This window comes from Antechinus flavipes, chromosome 4 (genome assembly GCF_016432865.1).
Source record: "Antechinus flavipes isolate AdamAnt ecotype Samford, QLD, Australia chromosome 4, AdamAnt_v2, whole genome shotgun sequence".
Taxonomy (NCBI): Eukaryota; Metazoa; Chordata; class Mammalia; order Dasyuromorphia; family Dasyuridae; genus Antechinus; species Antechinus flavipes.
Window position 1 is genome coordinate 331128047 of NC_067401.1, and position 15408 is coordinate 331143454.

A 15408-nucleotide genomic window follows, 5' to 3' on the forward strand; every position below is an offset into this window, starting at 1 on the left:
AATCATACCAAGTGATTTTATTGTGTGAGCTACTTCCAAAATATATTTCTACATCATCATCTTTTTGAAGAAAAAAAAAGTGTAGAGCAACTGATATTATTGGTCTGCCTCTCTAGACCAAAAACATTTGCATGAGTCTAATCAAGGGTGAAAAGGATACTGGAACAAGAGAGGAGGCAATTAAAAACAATCATTTGATATTGGTATTTAGGCAATCATATGGTGCTCCCCTAGAGGGTTTCTTTCTTATTTCTTCCTCTTATGCTGTATAGAACAGAGTCCCAACAACTAGACTGAAAGAGGAAGTCATATAATTTTGTGACTTATGTACTTCTGGGGAAATTAGAGAAGCATTTTCTGGGTTTTTCCCTTTATTCCACAAATCTCACCTCTCCTCTTTATTTTTCCATTTCTTCCAAGGAATTTATCCTCCCCAAATTGCTTATATGAAATGAGTAGGCTCAGTGTAATCAGACTGTTGTAACTAGAGATAAGGATATAAATAATAATAGCTGACATTTAGAGAGCCCGTTAAAGTTTACAAAGCACTTGATAAACATTGTCTAATAAGATCCTCACATTAACCCTATAATAAATCTTCACTTATACATGAGGGGGAAAAAATAAGTTAAAAAGCTACCAATCAAATCAATGGAGCTTAAAGAACTATTGAACTCCCAGAAAACAATCACTCCTATCTACACCCAGAGATACAGTGAGAAGCTTGCGTGCCCTTCAGCTTTGAAAAAGAGTCTACTGCCTAGAGATGAAGAGAGATAATAGCATTTAAGCTATTCACTGGCCACTGGCCATCCTGACACTGAGGACAAAGTCTACCAGCAGAGTAGAGAATCAGACAGACAAAAGGAGGAAGAACTAAGAAAGGACAAAGCCCAATTCTCTAAAAGTATGCATGGAAGGCATAGATTGACTGAAAATATCATATATAAATTTTGTAATTTTCCCTTTTGATTTGTTCCAATGACACCACCTCTCCCTGCCATGTTCCCATGCTCTCATAATATTTCAATACTTCCAGAATCTGTAATTTCTGCTGACAGGAATCACAACCCACCTATAATTTAAGAGGCTGTCTTCAAAAGTTGATGTAGGAAAAAAAAAAGTCTTATCACCAGAAATAGCATCAAAACTCTTAAAAATCCTAAAAGAAAAGCATTGGTTTTTTTTTTTCTCTTTTTTTAGTGGTGGTGGTGGGTTTCAAGGAACCAGGAAGAGCAAGTGGTTGAGTCCAGGAAAGCCAAATAGAAGTACTATCATTTAGGAACCAGTAGGGGATATCGGTGAGCTAAATCTTGGTACCTAGTAAAAAGAATAGTCAGGGGACTAGTGGCCCATCATGCCTCAGGTGGGAACTGTGTCTTAGCTAAGCTCTATTTAAAGAATGTGCTCCCAAAATGGCATATTTTATATAGTATCATGTATTTTATAGTATCATGTTCTATGATTATTAAAGATGATTTCCATGATTTGGGACTAAAACATTGGGGTAGGATGGGGAAGATATTTCCTTTGTTCTTAATTTAGGACACTCCAGCCTGCCTGAACGCTTCCTTTCTTGTCTAATGACCACTCTAGTATTAGTACCACATCTAACCCCCAAACTCACCATCAATCATAATTAGTTGAATTGCATGTATGACTACTGTGCATATATTCCCACTTGGAAAGTTACCAAAGATCACCATAAATGCTGGGAGATGAACAATTCTGGTGTTGTGGGAATGCTCTGTGAAAAGACACACCAGACATCCTTGTCTCTAACAGAGCAACATTTTAACACTTGTCACTCTGGACAGATAGCATGTTTTTCCTAAAATATCAACGTGTAGTTTTCAAACCCTTCGTTACTAAAAATAATGGGCAAGTGATGGAGGTCTGCCAATAGACCACACAAGGTGATTGTCATCTGTCTTATTTTGTTCACACCAGATTCCTTTGGGGGACGAGAGGGAGGTGAATGGAGATAAGGAGATTAGGGTAAGAAGAGAACAAGTACCTGCGATGGACTTTTATTTTTAAAGACAAGATCCAGGGATCTGGGTCAGATCGCAGAAGGGGGAGGAAACAATGACCAGACCATTTTTTCCATAGCTACCAGTGGTGTAACTATGGTAAGTAGGTAAGGGGAAGGATATCGGAGCAGAACTGCAGGTCTAGTTTTTTTTTCAGACCTCTTAGAATGTAAATCATCTACTGATGGTTAAGTGGTTTAATGGGACCGAGTTAATTATAATTTCTTTTTCCACTGTAACTAGTTACCTATCAGAGCGCTCTAAACTTCACTTGAGTCTCTTGAGCAATCATTTTAGGAGTGATGTTAATGAAGCATATGACTAAATATATAATTTCCCTCACTACTCAATAAACTCCAGTAGCTCCCTATTACCTCTAAGGGTCAAGAAACCTGAGTTCAAATCCTGCTTCAGACATTTACTAGCTGTGTGACCTTGGCAAGTCACTTAATCTCTAAATGCGTCATCTGTAAAATGGGAATAATAATTAATAGCAGCTACCTTCCAGAGCTGTTGTGAGGTTAATATGAGATAATATTTCTAAGTGTTTTATAAACCTTAGGTTTTATTTTGTAAAGCCTATTATTATCTAGGATCTAATATAAATTCTTCTTTATTAGTACGTAAGGCTCTTCATAACATGGCCTTAATCCCCCTTTCTAGTCTTATTACAAATTACTACCTTTCATTCACTCTAGTTATCATCCAAACTGTACTCATTTCTTACATAAAACACCTCTTCTCCCTCTCCTCCATGCCTTTGCAATTCTATTCCTCATGACTAAAATGCACTATTTCCTTACTTCTTCATCTTAGACTATAACCTCCTTCAAAACTACCTTGAAGCTACCACCTGCATAAAGCCCTTATTGATCCCCCAGCTACTAGTTTCTTCCTCCTACTACAAATTAACTTCCATTTATTTTGTATATAATTATATATGTGCATATTGTCTCCTTGCATAGACTATAAGCAATTTGAGGACAGAAACTGCTTCATTTTTGTCTTTTTATCCCAATTGCCTATCATCATGCCTGATACATAGTAAGTACTTAACAAATCCTTATTGATTGAATGCTTAGAAGCTAGATATATATATATATCTAGCTTCTAAGCACACACACACATACATATATATATATATTTATACACATACACAACACACACACACACATATAGATATAGATATATATATGACTTTTCAGTTATCATCTGATCTTTGATTTTTTTCCCTTACTGGGAATTTTGTTTTTTAAATATTAGCTTTTTATTTTCAAAATATATGCAAAGATAGTTTTCAATATTCACCCTTATAAAACCTTGTGTTCCAAATTTTTCTCCCTCCCAGTCCCAATAGTCCCTTCAGTTCCTATAGTCCTCTTTCTGTTTGCATATGGCTCTCTCCATCACAAGTTTATTATAATTGGCCCGAATCACTTCATTGTTGAAAAGAGCCACATCCATCAGAGTTGATCATCACATAATCTTGTTGTCGTCATATACAATATTCTTTTGGTTCTACTCACTTCACTCAGCATCAGTTCATGTAAGTCTCTACAAGCCATTCTGAAATCATCCTGCTGATCATTTCTTATATAGAACAATAATATTCTATAACATTCATATACCATAACTTATTCAGTCATTCCTCAACTGATAGGAATCCACTCAGTTTCTAGTTCTTTGACACTACAAAAGAGCTGCTGCAAACATATTTTTACATGTGGGTCCTTTTCCCTTTTTTATGATCTCTTTGGGATATAGTCTCAATAGAGACAATGCTGAATCAAAGGATATGCACAGTTTGATAGTCCTTTGGGCATAGATCCAAATTGCTCTCCAGAATGGATGGATCAATTCACAACAATGTATTTATATCCCAGTTTTCCCACGTCCTTCAAAATTTATCACTATCTTTTCCTGTCATCTTAACCAATCTGAGAGGTGTATATTGCTACCTCAGAATTGTCTTAATTTGCATTTCTCTGATCAATGGTGATTTAGAGAATTTTTTCATATGACTAAAAATGGTTTTAATTTTTTCATCTGAAAATTGTTTATTCATACCTTCTGACCATTTATCAATTGGAAAATGGCTTGTATTCTCATAAATTTGAGTTAATTCTCTATATAGTTTAGAAATGAGGCCTTTATCAAAACCCTTGGATGTAAATTTTTTCCCTAGTTTTCTGCTTCCTTTCTAATCTTGTTGGCATTTGTTTTGTTTGTACAAAAACTTTTAAGTTTAATATAACCAAAATTATCCATTTTGTATTTCATAATGTTCTCTAGTTCCTCTTTAACTATAAATTCCTTCCTTTTCCACAGATCTGAGAGGCAGACTATTCCTTGTTCTTCTAATTTGCTTATAGTATCACCCTTTATCTCTAAATCATGAACTCATTTTGACTTTATTTTTATATAGAGTGTCAGGTGTTATTTAATACCTATTTTCTGCCATACTATTTTCCAATTTTCCCTTGCTAGGAATTTTTACATCGCATGTAAGCCTGTCTGTTGTTCCTTTGCTCACAATATTTGTTGCAAATAATCTACTTGAAAAATTAGGAAAGAATCCTTTAAAACCTGTTCCTAAAATAATCTTGGAAAAAGAATATTTCTCCCAATTTGATTTATTTCAATAAACATTCATGAAGAACATATAAGTTACTGTGCTATGAAAAATAAAATAAAGGCTTCATTATAAAAACTTGCCATTTGAGGGGCATTTTAGATAGATTAAAGAGGACTAAAAGTAAATCTAAGATAGAATATGATACAAGAATAGACCTGGATAAAATACTATAACAAATATTCTCTTTCAGTTAGACTGCTTAAATGATGAACATTGGAGAAAAGATTTTAACAGGTAGAGTTATGAAGAGACTATATACAACTTCAAGTAAGAGAAGAATGAGACTGGGCAACATCTTGGATGGATTTGTATTAATAAAGCATATAAAAGGAAGCAAAATGAAACATGATTCAAAAGTTATGCTGTAGCCATTGTGAAGGATTTTAAATACATGATTGGGGAGTTTATATTTAAATCTATAGGTATTAGGGAGCAATTGATGGTTTCTGAGCAAGGGAACAATACAATGAGACCTATGCAATAGGAAGATTATTTTGGATAAGAAATAGGGGACTAAAGAGACAGGAGACGGGATATACTTAGCAGGTTATTACATTTTTCCAGGCAAAAGTAATGATGATCTCAATTGCATTGGTGGAAATATAAATATTAAGATGGAAATGAGAGTTACTATAGAGGTAAAATCAACAGGATTCAGCAACTGAATGGATGTAGGACTGATAGGAGTAATAAAAGATTCAAGAAATATTTCTTGTAAATCAATCAAAACTTAAAAATCAATCAAAAAATATTTATAAAGTGTCTACTGTGTACCAACCATGGTTCTAAGCACCAGGTATACAAAACAGAAGGAAAAGATAGCCCGCCCTCAAGAAACTTACAGGCAAATGAAAAATATCAAGCCTGGGTGACAGGGAGGATGATAGGAAATGGAAGCTTTGGAAGACTCTTCCAATTGAAAAGAGAAGTTTCCCTTCAATTTATGGATTTTATGGATTATGGATTTTAGCAGAAAGTCCTCTCCCCTACTCCCTCCCCCACCCCACCCCGCCAAAGCAAAACTTTTCAGTCAAATAAGAAAAGATTCTTCTGTGGAAGGAACCTTTACTTAAGTCCTACTCTGGCTCCTCATTTGGTTGCTTTGGGTCCCATAAAGCTCATTGAATGATGAGAAAGCTCTGGAAGATTTCAAGAAAGGTTTCAAAAAGGGGAGTCTGAAGAGTCTATCTTTTATTTCAGGACCCAGATAAGTTCTGAAAGGCTCATTTATCACCAGTATACTGACCACCAGGTAATATGAGGCTTATGTTTTTCCAGCTATAATATCAAATGAAGGAAAGACCTTGATAAGCTACAAAGCATACAGAAGGACAACTATGACTATGTTGAATCATCATAACTCTAAAACTGGGGATGTTTAGCCTGGAGAATATTCAGGTGGGAGATAAAGAAGTCTTCAAGTTCGAAGGGGCTACCATGTAGAAGAAAGATTAGCCTTGTTAGAAGAAGAAACTGAAAGTAATAGGTAGAAGTGGCAAAGGGAAAATTTTAGCTTAACATAAAGAAAATATTCCTAAGAATTAGAATTTTCCAAAGGCATTATAGACTGCATGAGGAGATAGTGATTTCCCCAACATCTCTCATGTGAAGTCTAAGCAAGCTTATAACAACTTATCAACTATACTGTAATAAGAATTTTTTTTGAGCTTTGGATTGGATTAGATGGCAGCTGGGGTACAATATTCCAACAAAATTCTGTGATTCTATGAAAATTGATTTAAAATTGTAAGATCATCTAAAGCGGCTGTGATTTTCATTGATGGAAAGAGGGAGAGCTATCTTCAATCATTCTGATCTAAATCTGGCAACACTAGACCTAGATGGTTCCAGAGGAGAAAGTGAGACTGTGACTTTGCCCTCACTCACTCAAATCTAATTCACTTGCATGTCATAGCATCATCTTCCTGATGTTATGGTCCTCTTCGAGAATGAAGCACAAACAATAACAATCTCTGGGTGGAAAGAGGAAGTAAGAGCTAAATAAAGAACTGTTAGGGAGAGGGATAGAAGGACGGGGATGATGAGTTTATAAGTTTTTCCTGCTTCATGGTTTTGTCTTGGCTGCTTGAAAAGATGAATGAAATATCATTTTCTTGCTCTATTACATTTGTCAATCCCAAATAAGGTGATGATTAGACAAGCCTATTGCCTTAGATTGTTCATGCTATTAATTTGTCAACCTAGGGATCAAATAGTCTTGTTTTCTTAGTGAAAAAAAATCCAGGTAATTTAGAGGACTAAAAAATAGGATGAAGCAATAAAGCACAAAAAATGTAATTTCTGAGTAGCAGTCAACAGTTAATTAACTGCAGGGTTTTTTTTTGGATGAGTGCTTAAAATTTGAACATGTTAAATATTTTCCTGGCTTTTTATTTGGTAAAAAGCCAAAAAATACAAATGATGGGGGAAAGAGAAAAAATAAGATAAAGAGGAGTCATGTGAAGGAGAGAAAAACAATGCTATTTATATGGGTCTTGGAAAAAATTTTTTAAAAATTATTCTGGTATACTTTGTTTTTGTCTTGTCACATGCTCTTGCCTCATCATCATAAGGAAATATATTTTTACATTCTCTCCTAAGGAATTATTAGAGAGGCAGCGTGGATAGAGGATTTATAGCTGGTTGCTGAAGCAGAAAGATGGGGTTCCATGTGCTTATCATACATAGACTGGATAACATTAAGTCATTTCATTTTTCAACGATTCAAAAAACCCCTTGACCCTCTTAAATTGCAGAACAAATGGCTAATCTATATTGGTCAAGTGAGTTTTCTCACTAGAATTTCCTCACCCCCATGAATTCATAAATCCAAACAGAAAAATTTTTTAAAAAGCTCTAAATGCCAAGGATAAGCTTGTGGGTTCTGGAAAGTACCTGCCATAATGGTGATTTTAAGTAACAGTAAAAATAATTAGTATAGATCAAAAGCTATTTTTTTAATGGGGGAATGTGGAAGTCAGTGAAATTAAATTTACAAAAAAGCAGATGTCCATCAATTGGGAAGTGGCTAAACAAATTATCGTACAATCACTGAAATAGAATATTACACTATTGCAAGAAAAAAACAGATATGATGAACCTATGTATGAAGTAGTAAGATATGCACTAACTAATTCAGACTGAAGAAAGCAGAGCCAAAAAGTAATATATACATTGATTATAACAATATACCTGGAAATAATAATAATGACAAAATTACCAAATATAAAGTTTCAAAAATTACAAAAAATAAGCATGACCCTAAAGAAGAACTATGAGAAGACACTTCCCATGACTCCTTTGAAAGACTGTGAAGTCCTTAGTCATAACATATATTTTCAGTGTTGTTATTTTTTTAAGTCAATTTATTGATGTTTGCTGATTTTTTCTCATCTCCCTCTTTTTCTTTATAAAACTTTGTTATGTAGAATGGCTCTTTGGCAGGAAAGAGGAATCAACACAGAAAAATTCAGGTAATATAAGCACAAAACAATTCAATGAAACTATTTTTCTTAAAAATCAATCCCCAACACCAGGAAAATTTACTGAATAGAGAATTGGAATAATGATTTTAGTGACATCAGTGCTTATTTAATTAATTTTATAGAGCTACTTCTTGGCTATTATCCTATAACTTTTGAAGACTGACATATTATCATTAGTACATTTCTCCAATTTTTCAGCATTTACTTACTCTATTGGTTCCCAATTTTCATTTCCAACCAGAAAGGAAGTGAGGTAGGTAAGATGAGACAGGCACAAATAGTAAACCTGTATTTAGTTCAGCTGTGAGGTGTTCTGTGAAGTATATATTTTCTGATGAGGCTTTGGCTGCAGTCCTCACTCTTTAAGAATAAAACATTAAATTACAAACACAGTGATTTAATGCCAATATCACATACTACCTCACCAAAGCAGCTAGTTTTACTAAAACAACAATAACAAATATTTAGTAGGTGCCCACTAAGTACAAAGCATAATCTTTTTGTAATTGCATATAATATATTCTTCATTCTATCCATAATAGGAAAGAATCATAGAATTGTGAAGCTTACATGAATCCTCAATAGCCTTAATCTTACAGACAGAACTCTTCTGTCTAGGGGAATGTTTAACTATTATCCTTATTCAAATCACAGTGTATATACTTGTCTATCACTAATAATGAATGGTGTATATGTAGTAATTTAAACAAGAATTGTTGATGTAATGCCTTGAACAAAAAATGTTATAGTGTCATTTTTGAATATGACTATCAGTGATGTGGGATCCAGTAGCCCAGTGACTAAAGGCCAGATCTGGAGTAGGGAAGACATCTTCTGAATTCAAATCTGGCCTCAGATACTTTCTAGTTGTATGACCCTGGCAAGCCACTTAATCCTATTTGCCTCAGTTTCCTCATTCATAAAAAGAGCTGGAAAAGGAAAGGGTAAACCACTCTAATATGTTTGCCAAGAAAACTCCATGCAGAGTGATAAAGAATTGAACATAACTGAAAAATTACTGAACAGCAACAACAAAATGATTGCATATATGTTATATCAATATAAAAATAAAGATGATCAATTCAGTCTTAAAATTTAGCACCCATTCATGATCCCAGAAATGCAGGTGTATATAAGTACACAAATAACAGTAGCAGTAGTAATAATAATAGTGAGCATTTATATGGTGATTACAATGTGGTACACATTGTGTTAAGTGCTTTATAAATATTACATTACTCACAACAACCATAGGAAATACTATTATTATATACATTTTATAGATGAGGAAACTGAGGCCAGGACTAGAACTCTATCAACTGTACTACTTATCTGCCTAATAGATAAAATATCTAGATATGTGTCTGTAAAACTTTGAAACTCTTTATATATACATCCTTTAGTATTTCCTTTTCTCACATGTTGAAGAGAAAAAAAATCAAATTAAATATTTTTCCTACCTAATGATCCCTCTACATTTTTCCAGATTTGAAAAAACTGATTTTGTTGGTAGATGCTTCTTTTAGGTGCTTTGTTTTTTACTAAGACTGACTTACCACTAGCTGTGGTAGGGGGCAAAGAGTTTGAACTTAGTACTAACTCCTACTTCCACCCCCCCCAATCCCCTTATACACCTTATTTCCATACTTCTCACTATTCCACCTACCTCCTTATGATTAGCTCCCTCTTACCTCCCCTGGACTAGAAGTACAGTCGGAACCCTCAATTTTCTTGCAATCCTATGAGAAGTTTCAGGAATTCTGAAGTAATGATCTGGTGCTGTATGGATTGTCTGGTTCTTCTGTCCTTGAACCAAAGACAAGTAAATCCTAAACCTAAAATTTGAAGAGAAAGAAAATTTTTTATTTTATATTTCATTTATTCATTCAAATGTTTACTAAGCATTTACTTACATGCCAAGCATCAATTAGAACAAGCAAGAAATAGGTATAATTGCTAATGTAAACTATGATGAACAGGTTCCCAGAAATAGGAATGGCTAAGGCATGAAAGCAGGAGAACTATGAGAACAAATACAAGTGGTAGCCATATACAAATTGTGCCAACCAAAGGAAGGTACTGAATTGAGTAAAATAGAACAAAAAAGGAAAGTCTAAATAGAAGACACCTGAGTGAAAATCATCAAGAATCTGGACAAAAGTTTACAAAGCTATTTCAGTCACTGTTGAGACAATTTATAGAGTGACAAGTTGTATCAGACTATGGCTTCCTATTAATGGGGTTCAAGGATATGGTAGACACATGCAACAAAAGCCTGTCAAAGGAGTAATTGTACAGAAATTAGAAGTTTTTCTACGCCCAACAATAATAATTGACAATTACTATACAAATGTAAAAGAGAACTGGATATGGTATTTTTCATAGCTATTGCTAGGGAATGAAGTCTTAACCAAAAAAAAGGATAGAAGTGATTATGAAAAAGAAAATACATAATTTCTATGATATTAAATTAAAAAGCTTTTGCATGAAGTAAAGAGGGACAACTAGGACAAAAAGAGGGAGGAAAAATTTGTATTAAATATTTCTGCTAAGTATCTGATATTTCAAATATAAAGGCAGCTAAGTAAATTATGTGAGACCAAAAACTAATCATTAAAATATCAAAGTTTTCAAAAGAATGGCAAAATATTAACCAGCATAAGAAATACTCCAAATCAATAATAACATGAAAAATGCACATCAAAACATCTCTGAGGTTTCATGAATATCCAATAAATTGGCAAAGATGACAAAAGATGGAAATAATTATTGGAGGGGTTTATAGAATGATTGGGTATCCTAATAATATGTTTATTGGTTGAATTGTGAAGTAGTTTAACCATTCTGGAAAGCACACAGAATAATTTAAGAAAGTGATTTTAATAGTCACACCCTTTAACTAGAGATTCTATATATAGAGGAATGTATACTAATGAGCTTAATAATTTTTAAAAGTTTTAAACAATAAAATATTTATAATGGCAGTTTTTGTAGCAGCAAAGAAATAGAAACAAAGTAAATGTCCATTTATTGCAAACTAACTAAAGAGGTTATGGTACTTAAATATAATAAAATATTATTGTTTGGAATACAAAGGAGCTTGAGATGAATATCACAAAGGTGCAAAAAGAAGCAATAAGAACTAGAAAAACAATATATACGATGACTACAACAATGTAAATAGGAAGAATAACAACAAAATTCTAAGAATGGAATGCTGAAAAATAATAATTACCAAGCTTGAAAAGAAAAAAGAGAGATAAAAAGGGATCTCCATGAACTCCTTTGTAGAGCTAGGAAATATGAATGTGGATAACTGCATATAATATTTACTTTTTGAAAGTGTTGGTTAGTTTTATTGAAACTTTCAGAGGGATTCCTTTTTAGTCTTTGTTTGAAGGAATGATAGCTTCCTGAAAGGATACATTGAGAATTGTAGGTGATATTAAAACAAAACAAAACAAAAATGTCAATACAAATGTATTTTAAAATAACGAATGATATTCATGTTTTACAGTTTATAAAGCCCTTTAAACAACCATTATTTTACTTGATCTATTCAACAATGCTGTAAGGTTTAAGTATTATCTTCCTTTCACAGAAGGGGAGGTTAAGTGACATCACAGAGATTATTGTCAGAACTCAAATCAGGTGTTCTGAACCAAATAAGCTTTCCACTACCTCTCATTGCCTTTCCAAGAAAGCTCTTACTAAATTAAATACAAGACAGTCATGAAGAGGCTTTTTAGTTGTTACTTATTTCCCTGATCAAATAAGCCTCTCAGGTGTAAGTGTTGGTATTTGTAAAATAATTTAGCTGACTCTTCCCCTGTTCTAAAAACAAACTTAAATCTAGAATAATGATCCTACATTAAATCTTTGCTATATCAAATGCTTTCCAGGAACAGATTTATCATTTCAGCATTTAAACTGATTTTCTACTCAACTATTTCCCCAACCAACTTGCTCCTCCATACTTATATAGTATTTCATAAGGGGGAATGGAAGTACATTTGCATATGTTAATAAGTTTAGAATGTACCTGTATCTGACAAAATACAAATAATTTGTGAAGCATATTTTTCTTGATTGGACATAGAACTCGTACCCTTTGAGAACAAAATATCCAATTACAGAACTAAAGCAAAGTGATTTGGTGGCAATATCACATTTCTCCCTCCTCTGCCCTTCAAAAGCTAACTTCAGTAATAAAGACATTTATTAAGTAACAACATCGTTCAAGCTTAAACTAATGAGACATTGATTCATGGTTAGCTCCCAGAGTTCTGTAAGGAATTAAACTGCCTGTGGAAGATCACAGAATTAAAGCTAGAAAGAACCTAAGAAATCATCTGTAGTCCAATCCTCTCATTTCAAAAATGAAAAAATAGCCAAGAAAAGCAGTTTGCTCAAGGTCACGTGGATGACAAATGAGACAGCCAGGATTGGAATCTAGATTCTTTGACTTGTTCATTTGTTTTTCAGTCGCATCTAACTCTTCATGACCCCATTTGGGGTTTCCTTGGCAAAAATAATAGAATGGTTTGTCATTTCCTTCTCCAGGTCATTTTACAAATGAGAAACTGAGGCAAACAGGTTTAAGTGCCTTACACAGGGTTACTTAGCTGGTAAATGCCTGTGGCCACATTTGAACTCAAGCCTGCCTGACTCCAGCCCAGTGCTCTATCTATTCTGTCACCTACCTGCCTTCTCTAACTCTAAAGGCAGTGTATTTCCTATATTCCCCATCCTGTTTCTTATATCATCAAATCTTTACATCTGAAGTGTGAAAGAAATGTCATTTATGAAAGTGTTCAATAAAAGCATGAATATTAGAATTTGATTACAATTAATTTTGAAACTTATTACTATAAAACTCTAATTGATTGTGTTTGACAAAGAAGTTAGAATTTGAAAGTTCTATGCAAGTTTCCAAGTACAGAAGCAAACTAGGACCCCCAAATTCATCAATTTTCACTGTTTCTATACATTCCTTACTGCTACAAACCTAGGGTTGTGCTGGAGGAGTGTTACATTTTCAGTGTGACCCTATATACCTCAGAAACAAGCAATCAGGATAAACTGAGGTTTGACTTATTGTTTTGCTGTTTTCCTAGACCAAAGAAAGTGTTTATGTGGATTAAACTAAAAAGTATATCTTGCCTATTTTTTTTCCAGAGAGTCTCATTGTTAAACATTGATCAACACACTTCTTGCACACCTCAGTCTGAGTGAAAATATATAGGGTGAATAAAAGTGAGGAAAATTTATGAATGAACACAATGAGTTTACACCATCTTACGGTTAATTATAGGTCTTAAAGATTAATTCATAAAATGATGTTAGCTAAGTTGATTAAAGGAATCAGAATGTTGGAGATTATTGGAAAGACTTGTCCATTTGAGGAACTGAGACGAAGAACAGCTGTTATGGAGAGTTTGTACCTAATCACCAGAGCTGCTGACCTGATCATTGAGGACTACTCTTTTTCAATTCATTAAAATCATAAACTCCTGAATAAACTTTTAAACAACCCTCGGATATTTTGCTCTGGCTCCTTTCAAGAAGTAGACATTGATCACTTTTTCACATGATGATCTGAGTATGCAGAATATGGAAAAACTAAAACTTAACCAGCAGTAGCCTAAGCTATTGCGTGAATAGGAGCTACAGTGGTGGGAATCTGGTTTCCTCACAGGAAATGTGTGAGGGCAAAAGCTGATATGGAGAAGAGCAAGGGGTACTTATCAAGTGGATCATATAAAACTTAGTAGTTACATGAGATCTCTGTGGTAAGGAAACTTAAAATAACCCAGAAAACTATTTGAAATATCTGGGAAAGACAATCAAGACTTGGGTGGATTTTTTAAAAATTGGTTTAATATTAAAAATAATAACAACTCAACATAAACATAAAAAATGTTGCTGTCATTTCAATTGATGTGACTGGTTCTGTGTGATCCCATTTGAGATTTTTTTGGTAAAGAAACTAGAAAGATTTGCAATTTCCTCTAGCTCACTTTACAGATGAGGAAATTGAGGCAAGCAGTGTTTTAAGTTACTTGCTCAGGGTCACACACCTAATAAGTATCTGCAGCTGAATTTGAACTCAAGTTCTTTTCATTCCAGGCCCAGCACTATCCATCTAAAAAATATCCTAAAACTCCAAGAAAGCATAACTTCGAACACAAAAAGCTATGATCAAAATCTGATTCACTTCATGGTCAAAATAACAAGGCTAAATAAAGGTGAATCGCAGCTTAAAGGGAGAAAACACATACTAATATGGTAATAATAATAAAGATACAATTTCTCTTAACTCAGTTTCTTCATCTGTAAAATGGGGACATAGTAATAGCATCAATTTCACAATGTTGTATATAGTGAGGAACATGAGAGATGATCATATATAAAGTACTTTGCAAATATTGAAACAGTTACGCATACTGTCATATGACACATACTTAAATATAACTTTATGATAAACAGTGTTAAAATATTTCAACAGAAATACACCAGGATGACTTTGTTGTGATATTAGAGTTCTTAGAATCACAAAAGCATAGCTCCCACTGATAAGACCTCTGATAAGGTTTTTCCAAGTATATATTATTAGCATAAGATCACAGGATCAGAGAGTTTGAGTTAGGAGTACTTTTGGAGACTAAGTGATCCAATGCCTTAATTTTATAGATGAGGAAATTAAGGACCAGAAAACCTAACAATCTTCCCCAAGATCAGGATTTTAATTGAGATTACCTTATTCCATATTCAGTGTTCATTGTGCCAGTTAAGTTCTAGGTATTCATATCTAATTACAGCATACCACAATTTAGTCCAAAAAATCATTGAATCCCAGAAGTCAAAGGATCTGGATATCACTCTTGTCTTTTACATTTACTAGTTCGTTATAGGCAAATTATTTAAGTTCTCAGTTAAATCTAATCAATGGAACAGGAGAATATCAATACCTGCATTACCTGCTTAAAAGGGCTATTATGAAGAAAAATTTCATAGGGGTGTGTGTGTGTGTGTGTGTGTGTGTGTGTGTATGTGTGTTTATATATGTAATGGACTACTATTCTCACTGAAATAAAAGAATCTTTTTCTAAAGCAAAACTTACCTCCCTCACATACAATTCTGCCTGTCACTAAGATATCTTGCATATTGTCAGGACTTGTTTCCCCAAGCAAAACTAATGCATGCAGGCAGGGAATATTTCCCTCAGCTTTCCATGTCGATTTCAATTGTTTC

The 15408-nt window shown here is 33.7% G+C and overlaps 1 protein-coding gene across 1 annotated transcript in view; it reads right to left on the minus strand.

The window, feature by feature from the left end:
* Positions 1 to 15408, minus strand: part of PLAGL1 (PLAG1 like zinc finger 1) — a 141129-nt gene that overhangs the window by 27397 nt on the left and 98324 nt on the right. Inside the window, exons 3-4 of the mRNA XM_051997892.1 lie at positions 9845 to 9988; positions 8363 to 8513 (exon numbers count right to left, since the gene is read on the minus strand). The gene's annotated coding sequence lies outside the window, so the exon portion shown is untranslated. The remainder of the gene's footprint in view (positions 1 to 8362; positions 8514 to 9844; positions 9989 to 15408) is intronic.